Here is a 24,327-nt window from a genome sequence, read left to right on the forward strand (position 1 = left end):
TTAAGACCTTAGTGCATAGGGCGCACTGTATATCCGATAAAGACAATTTGCAAGAAGAGTTCACATACCTCAAGAGCATTTTTAAATCGAATGGATTTTCTCCGCAACAAATTCGTAGAGCATTCAATGCGAAACATAGAATGCAGGTATGTGATGGGGAAGAAGATAGTAATTCCTTCAGATCTAAAGCGTTTTTGCCCTATGTGGGTGCTCTTTCCTCGAAGATAGGCCGTATTCTTGAGAAACACTGTGTTAAGGTGATCTTCCGGCATCCCATGAAGATTGCAGATTTACTCGGCTCTGTGAAGGACGATTTACAGCTTTGTAAAGCAAGTGTGTATCAGATTCCTTACGGAAATTGTGAGAAATCGTACATAGGTCAAACAACACGCACCGTTCATGAGAGATGTGTGGAGCATCGACGATACACACGCTTATTACAGCCAGACAAGTCAGCTGTGGCCGAACATTGTATTGATACAGGACATTCTATGAATTACAGTGATGTGAAGATTTTAACATCCACCTCTTCCTTTCGGGAATCTGTCTTCAAGGAAGCTATAGAGATTAGATTAGCTAATAATTTAATAAATACAGATAATGGTTTTAATTTGGACAAAGCATGGAATCCGGCTCTTGGGGCAATTAAACTGGAGAGAAGTTGTCATGGTTTCACTGCCGCCGATCATACATCGATAAGCCACAGGCGGCACATGTGTAAGCGTATTTCTTTGCCGCCGACCAGCATCTGTGACGCGCAAGCGCAGTACCGCCACGCGCCGCGGTGGAGCATGTAAGGACGCGCTTGGCATCTTGTCGTCAGTCTTGTGACTCACTCTGAGGATGGCCGCACGATACGCGGCGGAAATATCAGTGGAGGCAATTTTATTTGCGCGGCTGCATGCCAGAAATTTAATGGACTATACATGCAATTCTCCCCCCCCCCCCCCCCCGCCCCCCAATGAACCATGGACCTTGCCGTTGGTGGGGAGACTTGCGTGCCTCAACGATACAGATAGCCGTACCGTAGGTGCAACCACAACGGAGGGGTATCTGTAGAGAGGCTAGACAAACTTGTGGTTCCTGAAGAGGGGCAGCAGCCTTTTCAGCAGTTGCAGGGGCAAAAGTCTGGATGATTGACTTAGCTGGCCTAGTAACACTAACCAAAACGGCCTTGCTGTGCTGGTACTGCGAACGGCTTAAAGCAAGGGGAAACTACAGCCGTAATTTTTCCCGAGGGCATGCAGATTTACTGTATGGTTAAGTGATGATGGCGTCCTCTTGGATAAAATAATCCGGAGGTAAAATAGTAAAATAGTCCCCCATTCGGATCTCCGGGCGGGGACTACTCAAGAGGACGTCGTTATCAGGAGAAAGAAAACGCGTTCTACGGATCGGAGCGTGGAACGTCAGATCCCTTAATCGGGCAGGTAGGTTAGAAAATTTAAAAAGGGAAATGGATAGGTTAAAGTTAGATATAGTGGGAATTAGTGAAGTTCGGTGGCAGGAGGAACAAGACTTCTGGTCAGGTGAATACAGGGTTATAAATACAAACTCAAATAGGGGTAATGCAGGAGTAGGTTTAATAATGAATAAAAAAATAGGAGTGCTGGTAAGCTACTACAAACAGTATAGTGAACGTATTATAGTGGCCAAGATAGACACGAAGCCCACGTCTACTACAGTAGTACAAGTTTATATGCCAACTAGCTCTGCAGATGACGAAGAAATTGAAGAAATGTATGATGAGATAAAAGATATTATTCAGGTAGAGAAGGGAGATGAAAATTTAATAGTCATGGGTGACTGGAATTCGAGAGTAGGAAAAGGGAGAGAAGAAAACATAGTGGGTGAATATGGATTGGGGGAGAGAAATGAAAGAGGAAGCCGTCTGGTAGAATTTTGCACAGAGTATAACTTAATCATAGGCAGCACTTGGTTCAAGAATCATAAAAGAAGGTTGTATACATGGAAGAAATCCTGGAGATACTAGAAGGTATCAGATAGATTAATAATGGTAAGACAGAGATTTAGGAACCAGGTTTTGAATTGTAAGACATTTCCAGGGGCAGATGTGGACTCTGACCACAAACTATTGGTTATGAACTGTAGATTAAAACTGAAGAAATTGCAAAAAGGTGGGAATTTAAGGAGATGGGACCTGGATAAACTGGCTAAACCAGAAGTTGTACAGAGTTTCAGAGAGAGCATAAGGGAACAATTGACAGGAATGGGGGAAAGAAATACTGTAGAAGAAGAATGGGTAGCTCTGAGGGATGGAGTAGTGAAGGCAGCAGAAGATCAAGTAGGTAAAAAGACGAGGGCTAGTAGAAATCCTTGGGTAACAGAAGGAATATTGAATTTAATTGATGAAAGGAGAAACTATAAAAATGCTGTAAATGAAGCAGTCAAAAAGGAATACAAACGTCTCAAAAATGAGATCGACAGAAAGTGCAAACTGGCTAAGCAGGCATGGCTAGAGGACAAATGTAAGGATGTAGAGGCTTATCTCACTAGGGGTAAGATAGATACTGCCTACAGGAAAATTAAAGAGACCTTTGGAGAAAAGAGAACCACTTGTATGAATATCAAGAGCTCAGATGAAAACCTAGTTCTAAGCAAAGAAGGGAAAGCAGAAAGGTGGAAGGAGTATATAGGGGGTCTATACAAGGGCGATGTACTTGAGGACAATATTATGGAAATGGAAGAGGATGTAGATTTAGATGAAATGGGAGATACGATACTGCGTGAAGAGTTTGACAGAGCACTGAAAGACCTGAGTCGAAACAAGGCCCCGGGAGTAGACAACATTCCATGACAGCCTTGGGAGAGCCAGTCCTGACAATACTCTACCATCTGGTTAGCAAGATGTATGAGACAGGCGAAATACCCTCAGACTTGAAGAAGAATATAATAATTCCAATCCCAAAGAAAGCAGGTGCTGACAGATGTGAAAATTGCCGAACAATCAGTTTAATAAGTCATGGCTGTAAAATACTAACGTGAATTCTTCACAGACGAATGGAAAAAGTAGTAGAAGCCGACCTTGGGGAAAATCAGTTTGGATTCCCCAGAAATGGAACACGTGAGGCAATACTGACCCTACGACGTATCTTAGAAGCTACATTAAGAAAAGGCAAACCTACATTTCTAGCATTTGTAGACTTAGAGAAAGCTTTTGACAATGTTGACTGGAATACTCTTTCAAATTCTGAAGTTGGCAGGGGCAAAATACAAGGAGCGAAAGGCTATTTACAATTTGTACAGAAACCAGATGGCAGTTATACGAGTCGAGGGACATGAAAGGGAAGCAGTGGTTGGGAGGGGAGTGAGACAGGGTTGTAGCCTTTCCCCAATATTATTCAATCTGTATATTGAGCAAGCAGTGAAGGAAACAAAGAAAAATTTAGTGTAGGTATTAAAATCCATGGAGAAGAAATAAAAACTTTGAGGTTCGCCGATGAAATTGTAATTCTGTCAGAGACAGCAAAGGACTTGGAAGAGCAGTTGAACGGAATGGATAGTGTCTTGAAAGGAGGATATAAGGTGAACATCAACAAAACAAAACGATGATAATGGAATGTAGTCGAATTAAGTCAGGTGTTGCTGAGGGAATTAGATTAGGAAATGAGACACTTAAAGTAGTAAAGGAGTTTTGCTATGTGGGGAGCAAAATAACTGATGATGGTCGAAGTAGAGGGGATATAAAATGTAGCATGGCAATGACAAAGAAAGTGTTTGTGAAGAAGAGAAATTTGTTAACATCGATATAGATTTAAGTGTCGGGAAGCCGTTTCTGAAAGTATTTGTATGGAGTGTAGCCATGTATGGAAGTGAAACATGGACAATAAATAGTTTGGAGAAGAAGAGAATAGAAGCTTTCGAAATATGGTGCTACAGAAGAATGTTGAAGATTAGGTGGGTAGATCACATAACTATTGAGGAGGTATTGAATAGGATTGGGGAGAAGAGAAGTTTGTGGCACAACTTGACTACAAGAAGGGATCGGTTGGCAGGGCATGTCCTGAGGCATCAAGGGATCACAAATTTAGCATTGGAGGGCAGCATGGAGGGTAAAAATCGTAGAGGGAGACCAAGAGATGAATACACTAAGCAGATTCACAAGGATATAGGTTGCAGTAGGTACTGGGAGATGAAGGAGCTTGCACAGGATAGAGTAGCATGGAGAGCTGCATCAAACCAGTCTCAGGACTGAAGACCACAACAACAACATACATGCAATGTAGCTATGTGCAAGTCAGTGGCTAAATTGTCATATTACTTAAAACTGTGAGATGTAATGATACACAAATGTGATACTGGCTAGATAATGTTATTAAAATGGCTACTGAAAAGCTACTTCAGATTTAACTTCCATTTGATCATTTTGATTTATTAAATAATAGGTTTCCTTAACTATATATTTTCAGTCACGCAAGTGATTACTATCTGCAGTTGTAATGGAAGAAGCTGAAAGCAGAGGTGATGATTTGTATGAATGCCAGTTTTGTTACTCAGAAAATTCACAAGTCAGATCTGTGTTCCAATAAAAACATCACTATTTACATGCCATTAGATGGTGCATAGCCTAAAGCACTCTTCTCTGTATAGAATATAGATAAAAAGGGAGACAGACGAGAAAACTACTATCGAGAGGAAGATGAAAATGTTTCTCCATACAGACCACAAATAATATTTCGAAGAAAATCTCTGCATCAGATCCCCACAAATGATAAAATGAAACTGTAAGGTTTGCCGTAAAAGTGAAATGTGCTGTTGGTACAAAGAGGTAAGAAGTCTTGTGAAGTACAAATTACCCGCTGACATCTGCAAGAACACTGAGGAGGAAGGCTGAAACCTGTAAGTTTGCACAGGCATTCAATATGAGATTATCGAGTGGCTGGGCGTGAAACTTCACTCTGAAGATGTGCAAGGAAGGCTGTGTTTACATATATTATATGAAATGAATATGTAGGTTTATATTACGAAACTGGTAGGCTTAGTGGAGTAGTAAAATGAAATTCCAAGACTTTTTACTACGAGTTAAATTGTTGCTACTACATGGTTACATGTAAACTTGTTTAGTACTATTGTCATTCGTTACAGCTCACCTTGTCCCTTTGCTGTGCTGCACAGCTTATCTGTACCGCAAATCAATATCTGTATATAAGATTTTCTATGTTTGTAGCATTTCATTCAGAGTTAACTTGATTCATTTGCTGTTTATGTTTTTCTTTTTCTTTCCTGTTGTCACTGTGTAATTTTTCAGCATATACTCACATTTTTGTGTTTTGTAATTACATATTTTCTTCATCTGTGGTACTTTACTTTAGGACGTTGCATGATGACGTGTGTATCTTTCTTATTGTTAGTACCAGTTATTGGGATGTTAATATACTTCTGCAGTTCCTATGGAAATGTCACAAGATATTGTTGTTTAGGCTCATCTGCCTGAAAATTTCAATATTAAGTCATCATTACTAGGCGAGGGCAACGACCTTGCCGCAGTGGATACACCGGTTCCCGTCAGAGCACCGAAGTTAAGCGCTGTCGGGCGTGGCCGGCACTTGGATGGGTGACCATCCGGGCCGTCATGCGTTGTTGCCATTTTTCGGGATGCACAAAGCCTTGTGATGCCAAAGATAACCACCATAACGACCGGGGAGCGGTGTGCTGACCACACGCCCCTCCTATCCGCATCCTCATTTGAGGATGACACGACGGTCGGATGGTCCCGATGGGCCACTTGTGGCCTGAAGACGGAGTGCTTTTTACTAGGCAAGGAATTGGTGTCTTGTTGTTTTCTGTTAATCATGCAGTTTAGAGCCACTCATGAATAGGTAGTCTATTAAATAACTTTGTAAATAGTGTTTACCTTACTTTTGTAAATTAGATATGCAAGGCTGTAATGTACAGTCTGCAATAACCAATAGGCGTCCCGATGAAAATTTGCACCAGTTTTGGAAAATTTCAGTATAAAATTTTTCTTATCCCACATCACTGAAAACTCTGGTTTTAACTAAAATAGTTTAAAGCAAAATCAGATTTGAATGGAGTATACTAATTAAAGGGAAGAACAGACTGTTGCCAGATATTGGCTAAAGCCATAAACAGTGAATTCTGTCCCTCAGGCAAAATACAGTGCTTTGATCATTGGACTGACAATATTGTTTCTTGTATTTTCGCTATAAGTTTGTATATTGGGCTTTAATTTTTCTGTTATCCTTCCTTGTCTTCCAGTAATTCAGCTGCATTAGTATTGGAGCTATTGCAGCGAGTATGTTTCCACTTTTTGCATTAAATGTACACAAGCTTGTAAAAAGGGATTGGTTACTAATGAAATGCTGCATAATGAATTATTTTCTAAATTTTTACGTGATGCAGATCTCATACAACTGTGAAATGTACTTTTGTTCACTATGAGGGCTGTAAAGATATTATTAACGTAAAACTTCTGAGTTACATTCGAAGTTGCTTATTTATTAATATACCGAGAACTAATATCGTGCAAGTGTTTCTCTTTTATAAACATGAACACAAATTTTTCGACATTAAAGTTGCACTAATAATGTGTACCACATTTACATCTGTTTATCCCAGTTCTGTATTAGCAAATGTGACAGCCACAGCTCGATGGTGTGGATATTGCTGCCGAAATTTGATGTGGAGGTTTCTTTTCTCCAACTAAATAACCAATATCGGCTTAATTTAATGTCCATGTTTCATTTCTCCAACTACATAACCAATACCGGCTTAATTTAATGTCCATGATTCATTTCTCCAACTAAATAACCAATACCGGCTTAATTTAATGTCCATGATTCATTTCTCCAACTAAATAACCAATACCGGCTTAATCTAATGTCCATGATTCATTTCACACTACGAACAAAGCAATAGGTACTGCCGAAAGTAAGTATATTCTCTATCAACGATGTTAGCTCCTGCACTGCGTCGTCTGATTCAGCGCTAATATGGACGGCTCCATAATGAACACTGGTGTCCCGACCTCTCTATGTACAGTATGTATCTTTATAATACGCACTGACGACAGCACTCTCTTCTCATTTGTGTGCGTACCATGAAACGGGAGACTTCAAAGTGAACTAATACCCAAACTTATTTCGTATCCAAACGGGGTATTTCTCGACATGTGTTCCTTATCAACACTTTATCTAGTAAGTACCCTCTACAATCGCTGGAAGCATGTAATAGGTATATATATGGTGTCTCTCTTAAGAGCTGTCAGACGCATTTTCTCTGGTGTTTCAGCAGATATTTGCAATTATATTTTTGCGTTGAATAGCTGGATTGAGCCCAAACAAATAGTGCTCATCACGTCTTTCACGCGACGCCCATTGTCGATAGAAAACGTCGGTTTACATCCCGTTTGAAACAAAATTATTTTTAAAGCGGCATTTTTCGTAGACGTTCGATTGAGCGCTTCCAGATTAGTCTAGTGCGATATTTGTTTTATCGATATGTATTAACAAGCACAGTAAAACCCGAAGTACTCCAGCAGCGACAACACTTTCCCTGGTCCGCGCTGACCGTTACTGTCAACCATGCAGTGCTACACAGAGGCTTTTGTGCCGCTGTGTATTCTTTGTGTCTTACTGTTCTTGTTAACACATATCGATAAAACGAATATTGGACTACACTAATTTGGGAGTGCTCTACCTAATGGTCTCGTTGAATTTCAGTTTAAAAATAATTTTGTTTATAGTGGCAAACAAATCTATGCTTTCTGGTCACACTGGGCGTCACATGAAAGACATTTCGAGTAGTGATTGTTTGGGCTAACTCCAGTTACAAAATACATAAACGGAATTGCAGATATCTGTCGAAACACCAGAGAACAGGTAATACACGGTGAACACCAATAAAACCGACAAACTGCAGGGACGGATTCCTGACGAAATGGTGGAAAAAAGGTCCTATGAACATGTGTCCGGAAATGCATCGATGTCACGCTAGATGGCGCTGACGAAAGACATTTCCTCTAACCGCGTACCATGCGTGTGCCTTGTATATTGTAGGCGATAGGGATAGTAGCGGTTGTCGTGCAGGATACATATAATCGTACTTTGGGTTACATCATGTTAGGGGACCACTTACCTGGTGCTTGTTCTAGAGTTCGTCTCAATATCCTCTAAAATCCGGTCCTCCAAATCTTGTGTACACACAGTCCACCGCCTTCCTGCATGTTTGTCTGTCTAAAAGGACCCATAATCACACAAACGCCCAAAGGAAAACTTGAAATGTTGTGTGATGTGGTGGGTGTCTGTGACGGTACTTGTTTTGTATAGCCGTGTTGTCTCTCGACCGTTTCCATCCGCTTGGCCGTGCACAAATAACATCTCGGCTTGTTCCCGACGTAAATAACGGACCATTCTGCTGTTTACAGTATACTGCGTCAATCACACATCCTGCAACATACAAGGAACACACGGCACGGGATCAGAGAAACTGTCATTCGTCAGCGCCATCTACCGTGGTAACGATGCATTTCCGGGCACATGTTCATAGGTCCATTATTCCTCCATTTCTAGTCAGGAATCCGTCCCTGCAGTTTGTCGGTTTTGTGAATATTCACCGAGTACAGGGTGTCCATAATTAAAGTTAGAGTTTAGAAACATTATAGAAAGAGAACCACTGCTCAGAATGACGTTAAATTTGAGTAGCATACTACCGAGGCAGAGGGGAACGTCATGAAATAAAAAAATTATCAATAGATGGCGCTGTAAACGTCTTAACGTAATTTGGGTCGGGTGCAAATGGCAAATGAATCGCTATACTACGGCTATGGCTTGAGCTGCACATCACACCATCCGTACTATTCAATGTGCTTGACTGCACAAGTACAGCAATCAGCAGTTGTGACACTGTTAGATAAGTAAGCCCATCCGTCACGGCAAGTTCGTACGACATCGTATGAGAAAATCGGTTATTAATTGTTCTGAGGCCAAAAACCGTAGAAAAAACAAAACGATATCGGTTATTAATTGTCCTGGGGACAAAAACCGCATGAAAAGCAAAAAAGACATCGGTTTCTAATTGTCGTGAGACTGGTGTAAGATATGTTTAATATGCTGTCCACCGTTTCCAGCCAAAAGCTGAAATCGAGAGACAGCATGTTCCACAACAAATCGCTGTGCATCGGGGCTACGTTTAGAATGCTAGAATGCGTTGCAACATGCGTGCCTTCAATTCAGCTACGTTCGTAATTGGAGCACTGAACACGACATCTTTCAAATAACACCACAGCCAGAAGTTACGCGGATTAAGATCAGGTGATGTGGATGGCCAGGTTGTAGGGCAATGACCACTGATAAGTCTAGCATTTCCGAAATTTCTCTGCAAATTTCGGAAGAGCGCCATCTTGAAGAAAAATAACCCTACCCATGCATCCACGCGTGGTTAGGGTTGCAATGACGTTGGTGCGCAAAACCCTCTCACACTGATTACCAGTGTCTGTACAGGTAACAAAACCCACAGGACTCGTATGCTCGAAAAAATAGGTCCTATTATAAACGCTGCTGTCAAATCGCACAACACAGTCAGCTTTTCAGAATGAAGTGGTACAGGTTTATATGCGTGCAGATTTTCCTTTGCCCATATTCTGCAATTCTACGTACTGACGTGTCCTTGGAGATGGAAATGAGCTTCGACTGTCCACATAATGTTCCATGGACATTCATTGTCCACTTCCGCGCGAGCAATAAATTCCAGGTGAACGTTTGCCTTACTAGCAGATGAGTGGGAAGCACCACCTGAACATGAGTGATTTTGTAGGGGTACCAATGCAGGACGTTTCGTAGAATTTTAAACATCATGCTAGCAGGCATGTCCAACGTTTAAGCAATTCTCAGTGGACTGCATATTTGCACACAACTGCTCAACCCCTGCTGCAAAGCTGTGGCCACGTCTTCGACAGGTGTTGGATCAACTGCTTTCCTCCCTCTGCCACACTGCAATTAAAAAGAATCTGTCTTTTCGAATTTTTTACCGTTTCCTACAGATCCTTAGCTGATATCGGACCAGTGCATTTTTTTCATATCCTCGAGTGTCCGGAACATCGGCAGGGCTACTGGTACACAGTCACCGTTCTTGTGAAAGAGCTTTACCAGCAGCGCGCAGTCTTTCATGGAGGCAGTCATGTTAGGCTTCTGGGACACAAACTGAAAAACAGTCATGTGCCGCAGATCTGTCGGTGTGCATATTTGAACGCTTACAGCGCCATCTATTGATCAAATTTTCGTTAACCTTTTTCTTCGGACGGTCATATAATTGGGCCATACCTCCTTCCACTCAAGCTAACTGGTCCTGCATACTTGATCATCGTACAAAACGTATTGGATCCAATCTTGGAAGCAGTACCACTGAACCTCAGTCAGGAAATGTAGTTTCAGCATGATGGTGCACACCTAACTTCTCATGGGCGGTTCGGAGACGTCTCAGCAGACGAGTTGGTGAAAGATGGATAGGCCGAGGTGGTCCAGGTGCGTGGTCGCCGTGATCGACGGATTTAACTCCTATGGACTACTTCTTTAGCGGTCGCGTGCTAAGTTTGATTTACGAGACTCTTGTAGAGTTAGAGGAAGGTGTGCAACCACGAGTTCTGGCCGCTGCACTAGAAATTGAAGAGACACCAGGTGGGATGGAGAGTGCGTACCGGAATATGCTTCGTAGGTACAATAACTGTAACAATGTTGGTGGTCGCCATATCGAGGCGCTGTTGTAATGCATGTACTGTGCGTACAGTATGCTGGGTTCTCTTTTGTTTCGGAATAATGTAAACACGTAATGTTTAAGTGTTAATACAAAGAAATTTGCTTAAGCGACAAATTGATGTTTCGTTATGTTCCCTTTGAATTGTCACCTAATAATTATACTATGAAACGTGTGACTCTATTCCTCGAGCAGAAATGGATGAGTTAAGCATCTGAACTGAAACAGACATAGAACGCAAACGCTACGTTTCCGGACATGGGTTCCTATTCAAAATATTATGTACTCACCCGCCTCTATAAGTACTAGAAGTTTGCAACGGAAATTTCCGAACATCCTGTATATGAACGAAAGTAATTTTCGCATGATTCGTCAGTGCCAAGTAACAAAGCTCAATGAAACTTGGACAGTGTACAAAGGAGAACTGCTGCGGCATAGTACAAAAGGTAAATGAAAGAAATAAGCAATGAGACGACAGGAAATGACTTTTATTCAAAGGAAATAATTACACTGAACACACTCGCGAGTTATGATGGTTTCCTGGACATTAAAAAAGGCGGGACGTGATTCTTAACAGTATGTGTGATCACTACGGGAAGCAATGTCTGGTACAGAGCACCGTGGATTTTGAATCCGCGCCAGACGGCATGGACCTCGATTACCACTACAGGTCTCCACAGCCGTCGTGCTGTAAGTCGTGGCTGCGCGCGCTCCTGGATCGCGTATAACGTGTGGGTGCCACGGTGGAGCACGTGGTCCCATCAGCCAATAGCGACGTACCGTATCCTGTGTATAAGCGCCTGCCTCTCGCTCAGCTAGGCAGTCTGAAATTCGTGGAGTCTATCGACATCCCGGTAACAGACAGCGTGTGTACAGTACTTTGTTTCCGTTACGAGTGGACGTTGTGGGTTCGTTTGGTTGTCGCTTGTCACCCTGTTGCTTCTTGCGTGTTGTCGTCGTAAGGTCTCGCCCGGTCGTCCGTCGTTGTTCGTGTCCGTCCTTTCCCGTTCGTTTGTTTTTTCGCGGGCCGCTCTCCTTTTGATCCCGCCTCGCTTCGTTCTCGGCCACCCCACGACCGTTCCGGTCGCGGTTACAACACAATGCATGATCTGCAACGAGCTGCCAAGCTGGCGATAAGTTTGGTAAGGAGTTCTTGTAGTAGGGCGTTCCATTCCACCACATGACCCATTGACAACTGGTGGATAGTCATGCGTGCTTGGGATCATGCTGAAATACTTCTCCTCAACGCATTCCACTGGTGTTCGATGGGATTTCAGTCGGAGAAATGGGTAGGCCAATCCGTCACCCACAAAATGACAGGGCCGAATGCACCCCTCAAAAGATGCACGTGGGAAGATGTACAGTGTCACAATAATGTTGACCGGTAAGTGTACCTTGTTCTAAGATTTGAATGTCAGTATGCCTATGCAAGGTTATGCCTCACCTCCACATCATAACACTTGGACCATCAAAACGATCATGTTCGACAGTGTTCCTGGGTATATTATGTGTTTCCATCTCTCGCCATATGAGCGTGTGTACAGCATTGCCGAAAATGATCGGTTTGGTGGTCCATGTGTTATGGTGTGGAGGGAGGCATAATGTTGCCTGCGTATACTGACCTTGAAATCTTTGACACAGTGTACACTTATGGTCAACGTTGTTGTGGCACTGTACTCCTTCCCCAATTGCGTCTTTTCAGGGCTTCATTCGGTCCTCACTTCGCTTTTGCGGATGACAGTGCGTGACCACATTGGAGATGTAGCAGCTCTTGGAACGAGAGGATGTTCAGTGAATGGACTGGCCTGTCCGTTCCCCCGACTTCAATCCGACCAAGCAGTTGTGGATTGAGTTGGAGAGACATACTGCAGCACGTTCACATGCACCAACGACAATCCAACACTTGTCAACCGAATTGTTGGAAGAATGGAACGTCCTACCACACAAGAACTCCTTATATACATTGTGGACAGCATGTCAGCACGTTTCAGAGCATGCATTACCGTCCGTGATGATCACACATCCTATAAAGAACCATGCCCCGCCTTTTGTAATGTCCAGGGGACCATCGTAAATCGCAATGTCTTCAGTGTAATTAGTATCTTTGAATAAAAACTGCGTATTTATTTCAATTATCTTGTGTACTATACTGTAGCACTTCCCTTTACATGTGGTCCAAGTTTCATCGAGCAAAGTGACACATAATGCAAAATTTATTTATTTAGCGTATGGCAAGTACAAATCACGTAAGAAAAATCTAAAAGTACATAACACACAAAACAGTTACAATATCACAAACAAACATCTAGGTTAGAGATATAATCGATTGCACTGTTAGTGCATCCATGAAGTCCCTTGTTGGCTCAGGGTAGGCCCTCAGAGGGCATTCTACCACGATATGGTGAATTGTCTGCCTGTCGGCGCCGCAGTCGCACTGTGGTGATGGCACTATGCTCCATTTGTACAAGGAGTCCGCACAGCGGCCGTGGCTCGTCCTGATCCTGTTAAGGGTAGACCAGATTTTGCGGGGCAAGTCAAAGCCCCGAGGTCTGTTAGATGTTCCCAATAAGGTGTTAACCTGAGGCGGTGTCTTTTCCTCCCATTCTTCTCTCCAGCGGTCCTCAAGAATAAAAGCGTTCTTTACCAGATCTTTGGCACTTGCGAAAGGGGGGTGTCTGGATTTCAATCTATTTTGCTCAATTCCATTACTCAGGGTGTGGATAGGAAGATCTGGACTGTTTTGGATTTTTCGACACTCCCTGACAAGTGCGTGTTCTCTGCGCAAATGTGGCGGAGGGATATGGCTCAATACAGGCAGCCATTGGACAGGAGTTGACCTGATCGTTCCAGAGATAATCCTCATCGTTTGGTTCAAGACTGCATCTACCTTCTTGATGTGAGCACTATTTAACCATATTGGGGAACAGTACTCTGCTGCAGAATAGACATGCAAAAGTTACTTTCGTACTCAAGTTTTGCACACCAGTCTATATACATCGCCGGAAGAAGAAAAATAGTATATCCTTTCCGAGGACCCGCCTCTGTGGCCGAGGTCGCAATCGGCCTGTGGCTGTGGTGAGGCGCACATGCCTTCTGCGTCTCACCTGTTGTGCTGCTTGCTAGCGAGCGCGCGTTTCTTTACATCCGCGTAGCGGCTCGTTTCCGAGTCCGACTTCATTGATCATCATGGCGTTTTCGTACCGCCAAGCGACAATTAAATTAACTGCCAGTTAGATCACGAACGACAGAAGGCGTATGAAGTTGAAAGTTTTATTTGGATAGAAATACGTCTCCCGCCACAAGATATTCTCGGTATACATTTTTCGATCCTCAGTACTACTGTGTACATAAAGCTGGCGAATGACGAGCTGTGCGCCGACGTTGTGCGGCATCACGCTGACGACCTCAGGTTCTGATACTCTGACGGACATATACGGGCTGCAGTGATTGATCGCGCTGGTTTTGGCCTCCGAACGTTGCGGATTTTCAAACTCCCGTTTGAAGAGAAGTCGGACGTTGTACTGGCCGCTTTTAAACATTGCGGCAAAGTCGTCAGTCACGCTGCTGAAATGTGGAAGACGTTCGAAACGTTCTGCGTCCTTAATGTGTCTGTCAGATAAAAATTGAACCACGGAAACACGTTCCTTCCTACTTGGCTATTGCCGGCTGCAGGGCTGTCGTCGTGTACGATGGTCAGCTGCGCACGAATTCAGGTTGTGGCCAGAAAGGCCATGTACGTTCTGAATGTCTCTGACGTAGACTGGTTCAGATACCGATCGGAGACGTCGCTCCTCCTACGGCTCCCATTGTGTTACCTCTGTCTTGCGCGTCTGCGGCGTTGCTGCCTGCTACGCCCCCTCTGAATCAGTCGGTACCGGTGTCGGTTCCTCTCGACGACTTTTCGCCTGTCTCTCCCACACCCCCGCCGGAGGCAATACAAATGAATGACGACCATCAGCAGTCGCAAGCTGTCTGTCCCGACCCTATGGTTGTTGATCGTGGAGATGTACCTACCTCCGACTTTCTGTCATCTGGCCACATGTCGAACGATAGCCGCCCACCATCCGACGCGGAACAGCATGTTAGGAAGACACGGTCTAAAGGAAATGGAAGAGACAACGTCGTATCCCTTCTGATGATTGCGTCCATCGGAAGTCTGCACATGATGACTATCCTGCTACTGATGGTGCGCTGTCGATTGACGCCCTGGCACTTGACGACGCGACGTTCTTCCCTGTCTCCATCTCCAGTCAGAGTCCACCTCCGGACACCGACCTTCTCCCGCCCGCATCTGATGTGGTTGCCTCCTTTTCTGTGTCTGACGCTACCTTTGGGCGCACCTCTGATAATGTTCCACTGAACCGGGGCGGTGACATGTCTGTCTCCTGGGCGGACGACGTCGATGCTGAGGATGGACCCCCCTTGGTAGGGTCGGCTCCCTCCCCATCGCAATGATGCGCCCTCCCGTGGGGACCTAACAGGAAGTTCCCTGTGCTTCTCCCGTGTTTGAATCGCCTGTCCTGCCACTGGCAGCTTTCCAGAGCTATCGCATAGCCAAGGTCAATGTCAACATTATTCGCTTACTCCACAAACAGGCTTTACTCCATGACATGCTGTATGCCACGGACGTTGACGTAGCTGTTATTCAGGAGGTGCCTGTTGCAACTTTCTGTGCTCCCCATGACAGCACACGTCTCTCATGCTTCCCCTACTGGTAGTGGGGTGGCGATCCTCTTACGTGGCAGTATCCTCGCTGTAGAAGTTGCCAATCTCCCTGATGCCGAAGGTTAGTGGCGTCAGGATCGTCAACGTCTATGCGCCATCCGGTTCGTGTAGCCGCCGTGAACGTCCCACCTTCTTCTCAGAGACAGTCATGCCTCTTTTCCTGGATCGACTGGATGAACTGATCATGGGAGGCTATTTCAACTGCACCCAGGCACCCAAAGACCAACTACCACGTCACTCTCCGTTCGCGGTGCTAGCGACAATTCTCCAGTACCTCAGACTAGTGGATTCTTGGGAGCATGTTCATGGCGATCGTCCAGGGTTTACGTATTTCACTAGCCATTCTTACAACCGACTCGGTCGTGTTTACATCTCCCGCGATATTATCAGTGGGGTGCAGGCTGCTTAAGTCCGGCCCACTGCGTTCTCTTACCATGACGCATGTATCTGCGCCATGGACCCTGGAAACTAAACACGATCCACCTAACTTTCTCCGACTGCCGGCAGCTCATGGAGACCACGTGGGCAGCTCGTCGTCGACACCGTGATGCGTATCAGTCTGCCCTGTCTTGGTAGGTGCTCTGGACAAAACCTGTTCTTTACAAGGCTTTGATTGGTTATGGAAGGGAGGTTGCAGCGTGGCGGCGACGGACTCAGGAATTCTATTTCACCATTCTCCGGGAATGTACTATGATGCCGTATTCGCCAACGCGCCAGGCGATGGCGAATCGTGCCAAGGCATAGCTCACGTCCCTCTCTCGCCGCCACCTTGAAGGAGCCACGGTCAGGGCACGTAAACATGATAGATTAGTGCAAGAGCGTCCATCTATGTATCATGTCATCGCGGAACGAAACCATCGTCGGAGGGATTTCATTAATGTTCTTACGACTGATTATGGGCAGCGATTTGATACCCAGTGGGAAATCGGGTCTGCCCTCCATGCACGTTATGTTACGCTGTACTCTGAACAACGTCACCACCCTGCCAACAATACGGTTCGGTTCCCGTGGATGCGACGATGGATCTGATTCCTAACGTCACGGAGGACGAAGTCCATGACGCTATCCAGGCGGGTTCTATGAACAGGTCATCTGGCCCTCATCGCCTCTCGCTGCAGTTTTATCGGACATTTCGTCCAGTTCTGGCGCCAGTGTGGACGGAAATCTGTCAAGACCTTATTTCACCTTTTGTGCCGATTCCCGACTGTTTCCTCGATGGTTTCCTCGTATCCATCCACAAGCCGGGGGTACTTCACGGATATGCGATTACATCCCCTTGACATTACTCAACAGCGATACAAAGATCTCTACCCGGCTGTTGGCTGCGCGGCTTAAACGGGCAGCTCGGTACGTCGTTTCCCCTGATCAAACTTCTTTGGGAGGTACCAATAACATCTGCCGCTATCGGGACATAATCGCTCTTGCTCACGCTCTTCGTATGCCTGGACTTTTGGCAGCTGTTGACTTAAGCCAGGCATTCGATCGAGTTGATCACGACTTTCTGGAAGGAGTGCTCCGCAATATGGGCTACCCTGATACTACTGTCCACGTCGTAATGCGTCTCCTACGTGGAGCTACGTCTCGTGTACTCTGAAATGGCCGTCTTACTCCTCCCATCTCGATCCCTCGATCAGTGCGTCAAGGCTGCCCGCTCTCTGCACTGTTGTATGAATTCGCCATGGAACTGTTGCTATAGGGCCTCCGTCAACGCCTCTCTGGGATGTCTCTCGGTGGCCATGTATTCAGCTGCACTGCATATGCAGACGATCTCGTCATCGTTCTTCGTAGCGGTTCTGAAGTCAGGGAGTCACTGGCATGGGTCAACACCTACAGCGAAGCTTCTGGTAGCTGCCTTAACGCCCGCAAATCGAGCGCCATGGCTATAGGTGCGGGATTTCCTGCGGACAGCGCTGCTCCTTTGCGTGTAGCTGATACTCTCCCATGCTTAGGACTCAATTTCGCAAGTGATCTGCGACGGACAATTGCCCTCAACTGTCGACCTCTACTTTCACAACTACGAGATGGGCTCTTAAATCACCGTTCACGAACACTCGATCTTCTGCAACGCACACAATACGTAAATGTATATTTGGCGTCACGAATCCCCCATGTGGCACAGACACTTCCTATTCCGTCATCCATGGCCCGGCGCATGCTAGCGGCATTGGGTTCGTTTGTTTGCCACGGCTTGCTGTTTAAGATAAGGTACGAAACCATCACTCCCCCGCGGTGCAGGGGCGGTTTAGGTCCGTATCATGTGCCTGACAGAGCGGTAGCCCTTTTCATTGGCTCTCACATGACGCTGTGGTGCCGTAGTCCTACGTGCCTTACCAGTGTATTGCTGGAGGCCCTTGCACCACACTCTCTCTCAGCACCTATCCAACTTTCAGAAGTCCCGCCGCCCTTCTTTTACTTCCGTCAGTTTTTCCTTGAACTGAGCTACGTCCGTACTGTGACACTGCCAGAGCAATTGACATTCACGAAGGCTATCTATTGTTTCCTTCAGCAGCTCAAGTCACCGAATGTAGTTGAAGGGAAGCTTCCTCACGTCGACTGGCGTGCCGTATGGCGATCATTGAGCGCACCTTGTCTTGACACTGAAGTCCAGCCTGCATGGTACCTTACTGTCAATGGGAAGCAAGTATGCCGGTCACGCCTTCACAGGATTCATCTCGTATACACCCCTTTGTGTGTCTACTGTGATGTTATGGACACAGACGACCACCGCCTAGTGTGCAGATCGGGGACAGATGTCTGGTTCTTGGTGCGACAGACGTCCCTAATTACCCGTACAACTCCTCATCAAAATGTTCAAAATGTATGTGAAATCTTATGGGACTTAACTGCTACGGTCATAAGTCCCTATGCTTACACACTACTTAACCTAAATTATCCTAAGGACAAACACACACATGCCCGAGGGAGGATTCGAACCTCTGCCGGGACCAGCCGCACAGTCCATGACTGAAACTCCTCATCAGATACCTACTCAATTGCTCCTCTTTCCGGACACGGGATACTTCCCGCAAGCGAAGACGAACTCTGTGAGGTGGATTTGTGGACACGCAGCACACTGCTTGTTTGCTGATGGCGAGAAATGTATTCTTGACTTTTGGCAGTTCCTTAACGAACGTCACCAGGCAGATGTCCGCAATCCAAAATACAGAAAATTTTTCTCCAATTTCCTCTTCAAAGTCTTCCCTAACCCACCCCAGATCTGGGGTGTTCCTGTCATGAAGAGTTGATCCCCGCCTCTTCCACACTTGTAACCGATATATTCACTGGTAATCTGAGCGTTCTTCTTAGTTTGACGTCTTGCTGCGCTTTTCTCTTCGCGTGCCGCAGGTTTCCTGATATTCTCAGTAGTATTAATAACAAACAAAAATAAATAAATAAAAATAAAAAAGAACGAAAAGAAAATTAAATAAATAGTGTGATTCTTGAGTTTCTCCCGGCGTATTTGATAATCAAAATATCCACGGGTGTACTGCCGGTCTACAGTGTCCAACGGGCACAATATTTCGGCGATCATACATGTCGCCATCATCAGGTGAACTGACGGACTGAGCTCCTGTGAACGTGCCGGCACGGAGATCCGTACGCTATGGCGGCTCAGAGGGAACGGTTCGGTTGCGGCGACGGCCGATTTAAATACCCACCGCCCGCGGCGAGCTCCCTCCGCTGTCCACCATTTCGAAAAAATGGGTACTCAGAGTAGCAGATTCAACGTGCTCTCCGCCCAACCACTACAGCACAACCTGTGGAGATGGATGAAATCACGAGGGAGGAGGTAGGCACTGCGTTTATTCCATGTACAGGCGCACTCTCGGGAAAAATCGCCCGCATTTTGAAGAAACACCGGGTCGGAACTGTGTTTTGTCCTCCGAATAAAACTCGTGCACTGGTGGGGAGCGCCAAAGATGACCTCGGTTTGAGGAAGGCCGGCGTGTACCAGATTCCGTGTCAATGTGGCAAGTCGTATATTGGTCAGACGATGCGTACCGTCGAGGATCGATGTCGTGAACACCAGAGGCACACTCGACTGATGTATCCGAGCAAGTCGGCGGTCGCTGAACATTGTTTGTCGGAAAATCACGCTATGGAGTATAAACGCACGAGGATTCTGGTACAGATGTCGAGATACTGGGACAGCGTTGTTAGAAAGGCCATCGAAATTCACACCAATGACGACCTCATAAACCGTGACTGTGGCTATAATCTTAGCAAGGCTTGGGAACCAGCGATTGGGTTAATCAAGAGTAAATCGAGCAAACGTATAGTTGTGACGACCACGGCGGACAGAGCCATCACTCCGACGTCATCTCAGACGCCGTCGCAATCTGTTCCACCGCGCGACCGTGGCGCGGGGCGCGGACAGCGGAGGGAGCGCGCCGCGGGCGGAGGGTATTTAAATCGGCCGCCGCCGCGACCGAACCCAGTTCCCTCTGAGCAGCCGTAGCGTACGGATCTCCGTGCCGGCACGTTCACAGGAGCTCAGTCCGTCAGTTCACCTGATGATGGCGACATGTATGATCGCCGAAATATTGTGCCCGTTGGACACTGTAGACCGGCAGTACACTCGTGGATATTTTGATTAAATAAATAGTGTTCATTGTACCTCTACTCCACGTTCCCTATGCTTTCCTTGGTTCCTGGAGGGTGGGAATAGGACATTGTGGCCAGGCCTCGGGTTGCGACTCCTGCTCACTTTGCCCCCACACCTCGCTTTGGGTGCCGGGAAATTTCATAAAAAAAAAAAAGTTCCCTAACGCACGTCTGTGTGGTGGCGCTCGACCCGGGGAAAGCTGATTCGCATCCTGGTGGTGGATAAAATTTTCACTGCCGGTATTTGGCCGGCAAGGGGAGGAGAGGTCGTGGCATAACGTTTTTGATCACCAACCTTTGCGCCATGTCCTGGTTCAAATACCAAACCTCTCTGCAGTGGCTCATGAAGTAGAGGGCATGTGACACAGATGATGGTGATCTGGCTGTTGGATTGAGACGTTAAGCTTGGCAGCTCCCTTGGTGCTATTCGCGAGGAGTAGGCTATTTTCTGGCACCGGGTTTCACCCTCTCTCTTCTCTCATCATCATCTTCATCGTACGGCACAAACATTGCACTCCACACACACGATCCACAAATGTAGTGTCACAAATATTGTAATGGCGCATGTTGTAAATAAATAAACAAACAAAAATATCAAATCCCTTTTAGAGGTTTCCAAATAATTCAAGATTTGTTGCTGCAATAGTGCATATGGAGTACGTGAAATAATTACATTTACATATCAATAGCACAAGCAGTTCTGAGGTACCAGGTAGCGACCCATGCTGAAACACCTACGTCAGTATGAGGTGTAGCCTGCACGGGCTGCACTTCAGGCTCTGACTCAGGCATCCAGTAGAGTGTTAGATGGCGAATATTGTCCTGGGATACGTTATGCCATACTTGCTTTACCTGTTTACATAGTTGTGTAAGAGTTGTTGATTGACAAGTCACATGAGTCACTTCTCGTCTGATAATATACCACAGGTGCTCGACAGAGACAAGTCCAGAGATTGCGCTGGCCAGGGAAGTTGCTGCGCCTCTTGCAGGGCAGGTTGAGTTCCATGGGCGTGTGGGGGCGAGTATTATCTTGCTGGAACAACACATTACCTTCATGTTGCAAGAAAGGGAAAAGAACAGGTCTAACAACATTCTGCACGTATCGAGAAACATCAAAGGTGATCGAGCATTGTAACTTACAGCACCCCAGACTATAGGGCCTGGGATGTGACTAGTGTGTCTCGGACGAGTGCACTCTACGAGACAGCTCTCACTGGGTCTACATCGAACGCGAAAACGACCATCAATTGTGTGCAGGCTGAATCTGCTTTCATTGTTGAAGCCCATGATGCGCCATTCCATCTTCCAAATGATCCTCTAATGTCACCAGTTGACCCGTGCACGTCAATGTTGTGGTGTAAGTGGAAGACAGTGTAGAGGTGTACGTGCCCGTAGTCCAGCTTTGAGGAAAAACCAAGCTGAGGATTAGAAATATTTCCAGATAGATTCCTAGCTGTTTCTTGCTGCATATATGGTTTGACAGAATGGCGAGAACGTAATTATATCCTGATTTGCGAGGCCTAAGCACACGCTATAGACGTCTTTGTTAAGGCAATTGACCGTAGAATTGAAGGCGAGATCAAGTTCACGTTCCCAGGTACTTTACAAGAGGTGGTACGACTATCTGTATTCAGGGAAGAGGAAAACCAATTTGTAATAACTGCGATTCGCGCAACTCATGCGCATGACATATTCATAACCACACCCAGATGTGGTCATTGCCATGGACCAGGACACAGTGTTATGAGGACTGTAAAGAAATCGGCTATGTGGAACACACATACCCTAGGTCACGGTACCAGCGGAAAAGAAATTTGCCAAATGTTGAGATACGCATGCCAACGGCCTTCCCGCAGTGGTAACACCGGTTCCCGCCAGATCACCGAAGTTAAGCGCTGTCGGGCTGGGCAAGCACTTGGATGGGTGGCCATACGGTCTGCCGAGCGCTGTTGGCGAGCGGGGTGCACTCAGCCCTTATGAAGCAAACTGAGGAGAAACTTGATTGAGACGTAACGGCTCCGGTCTCGTAAATTGACATACGGCTGAGAGAGCGGTGTGCTGACCACATGCCCCTCCATATTCGCATCCAGTGAAGCCTTTGGGCTGCGGATGACACGGCAGCCGGTCGGTGCCTATGGGCCTTACAAGGCCTGTACGGACGGAGTTTTTTTTTAGAGAAATACCCACAGAGGAAAGAGTAGAGGCAGAAATTCAGGGAGCACATCGGCATCCAGAGTGCCCACCCCCTCGAGCTCCCAGTGACTCAGATTAATCCAGTGAGAAGTCAAGTATTAGAAAAGATAGGGTATATGTGACGTTCATCGTAGATTTAGGTAAGAAAAAGTGAAGATACTTTTTGATGCCATTGCATAAGGCGAGTTTAATATTCGCCCACCTTAGCAACAGGGTTGCCTTTCGGCAGCCTTGCTGTTGTCCAAGTGATTTAGGGTGCAAGATAATATGTCGTGTAGGCTCGTGGGAGATTAATTTGAAAACTGATATGGAAGAATTTGCGCTTACAGTAGAGGCACTATCACCCAGATTTTGATGTGCTCCTAGAGATTTATTTTCTGTACTGCGTTTGTGTTGCGGTTTATTACACTTCTCCCCCTAACACTATTACCAGATTTGTGATGGGAAAAGCCAAGTATAGCACACCGGCTGCTATTAAATATGCAATACATCCATACTGTTACTCGTGTGAAACGATTTCAGTTTGACCATCCTAGTTCGCATAATAGTTAAGTTATCAGAGTATTTCTCTTTCTTTAAAGATTTTTATTGGAAGGAAGCAGTAGCAGAGCAAACGGGAATAGAACTAAGGTTCTATTAGTAATAAAGTAAACCGTAATTAAGTAACAGAAAAAGGACGCCAGTTTAATTAGGCAAAGTTGTACCAAGTACTAGTACTGTTAATAAAGAATGTCTTTACTTGATACTGAAGTTATGTTTTGTAAATAAGATAAACAACAGCGCAATTTAACAAGCAATATAACCGTAGTTTGGGATGAACAACACAAAAAGAATGTTAACTGTTTTTGCATCAACTGGCTCTCAATAACTCTTACTATCTGTATATTAAAGCAGAAAGCTAACGATTATTATAATTAAATAATTGCTAATGGTGGACCAAACTCGGACAAGATGTTCTTCTCTCACCTTAATTGCTGCAAAATACTATCATTGATATGGTTTTCGGGTAAATACATTCTCTATTCCGATTATTATTTGTATTCTGAAGGAGCATTCACTTCTTTACACTATTTACACTTCTTTGTGTTATTTATCTTACATGTGGCCCCTAGATATAATATAGTTTGAACAGTTGTAGCCAGTTGCTTGTTACGGCACACAAATGTTAGAGAACTGGCAAGCGCACTACATTAATGCTGCAGTTGTTATATGAAACTTAAATCTGGCTCAACAATTAACATAAGGACGCAGAAAAATACTGTATCTATGAGGAGATTCAGATCAAGGCTGGACGTTTTTGTCACAGCACAGTATGAGAAACGCTATTAACAATATACGCATGAAATCATAAACGCTGTTATTTACAGACCTGGAAAATAATTATTTCTTATGCTGGCTCTTCAAAATCTACTAACTAGTAAATAATATGAATCACCACAGTTTCTGCAGGTAACTGTAATCCTGTACTGAGATTTCAATAAGAACAGCCTTTAAGCTGAGTATTTCTGAATCCTTTCTTGGCAATTGTACTTGTGTGAAACTTTAACTATCCTTTAACGAAAAATATATGGAGTACTTCAAAACTTACGCTCACTGAATAATTATAAAATAGGTTACTTGGAAATCTTGTAGCACTTGGAACAGTACCCTGTCTAGGTAAACGGCGAAGGATGAAATATGGATGCTCAACACAAAGTTTAAAGAACATAAAGTAATTACTGAATAAGGAACCGCATAACTGGTCCATGCAGTTTAATAGTACTCAGCTGATTATTTGAGACAAAGATGGTTGGATGGACGTTCTCCTCCTGAAAAAGGTGGTAAAAGTATCTATGGCTGTTTCTGTTTAACAAGCTCTGAAAATTCTCTTCTTAGTGTTGAATTTCCGTAATACAGTCCTAACCGACGTATGCCACGAATAATGAACCATCTTTCTTCCACATCCGAGGCTATATTAAGTAATCTTGCTGCTCTTCTAGACTCATTCAGTTCACAAGACATGAACACTTTTACTGCTAGCCACCGAGTAACTCCGGCCACAAAGTAACCTTGCACGTCGACCACCAAACCTTT

General features: G+C 45.2%; 2 pseudogenes; both read left to right on the top strand.

Moving 5' to 3' along the window:
• Window positions 1-5,489: 5,489 nt before the first annotated feature.
• Window positions 5,490-5,607, top strand: LOC126185569 (5S ribosomal RNA; annotated as a pseudogene).
• Window positions 5,608-21,898: 16,291 nt separating this feature from the next.
• On the top strand, window positions 21,899-22,016 carry LOC126185875 (5S ribosomal RNA; annotated as a pseudogene).
• Window positions 22,017-24,327: the final 2,311 nt, after the last annotated feature.

The sequence above is a fragment of the Schistocerca cancellata genome, chromosome 4 (assembly GCF_023864275.1).
Source record: "Schistocerca cancellata isolate TAMUIC-IGC-003103 chromosome 4, iqSchCanc2.1, whole genome shotgun sequence".
In the NCBI taxonomy this organism is placed as follows: domain Eukaryota; kingdom Metazoa; phylum Arthropoda; class Insecta; order Orthoptera; family Acrididae; genus Schistocerca; species Schistocerca cancellata.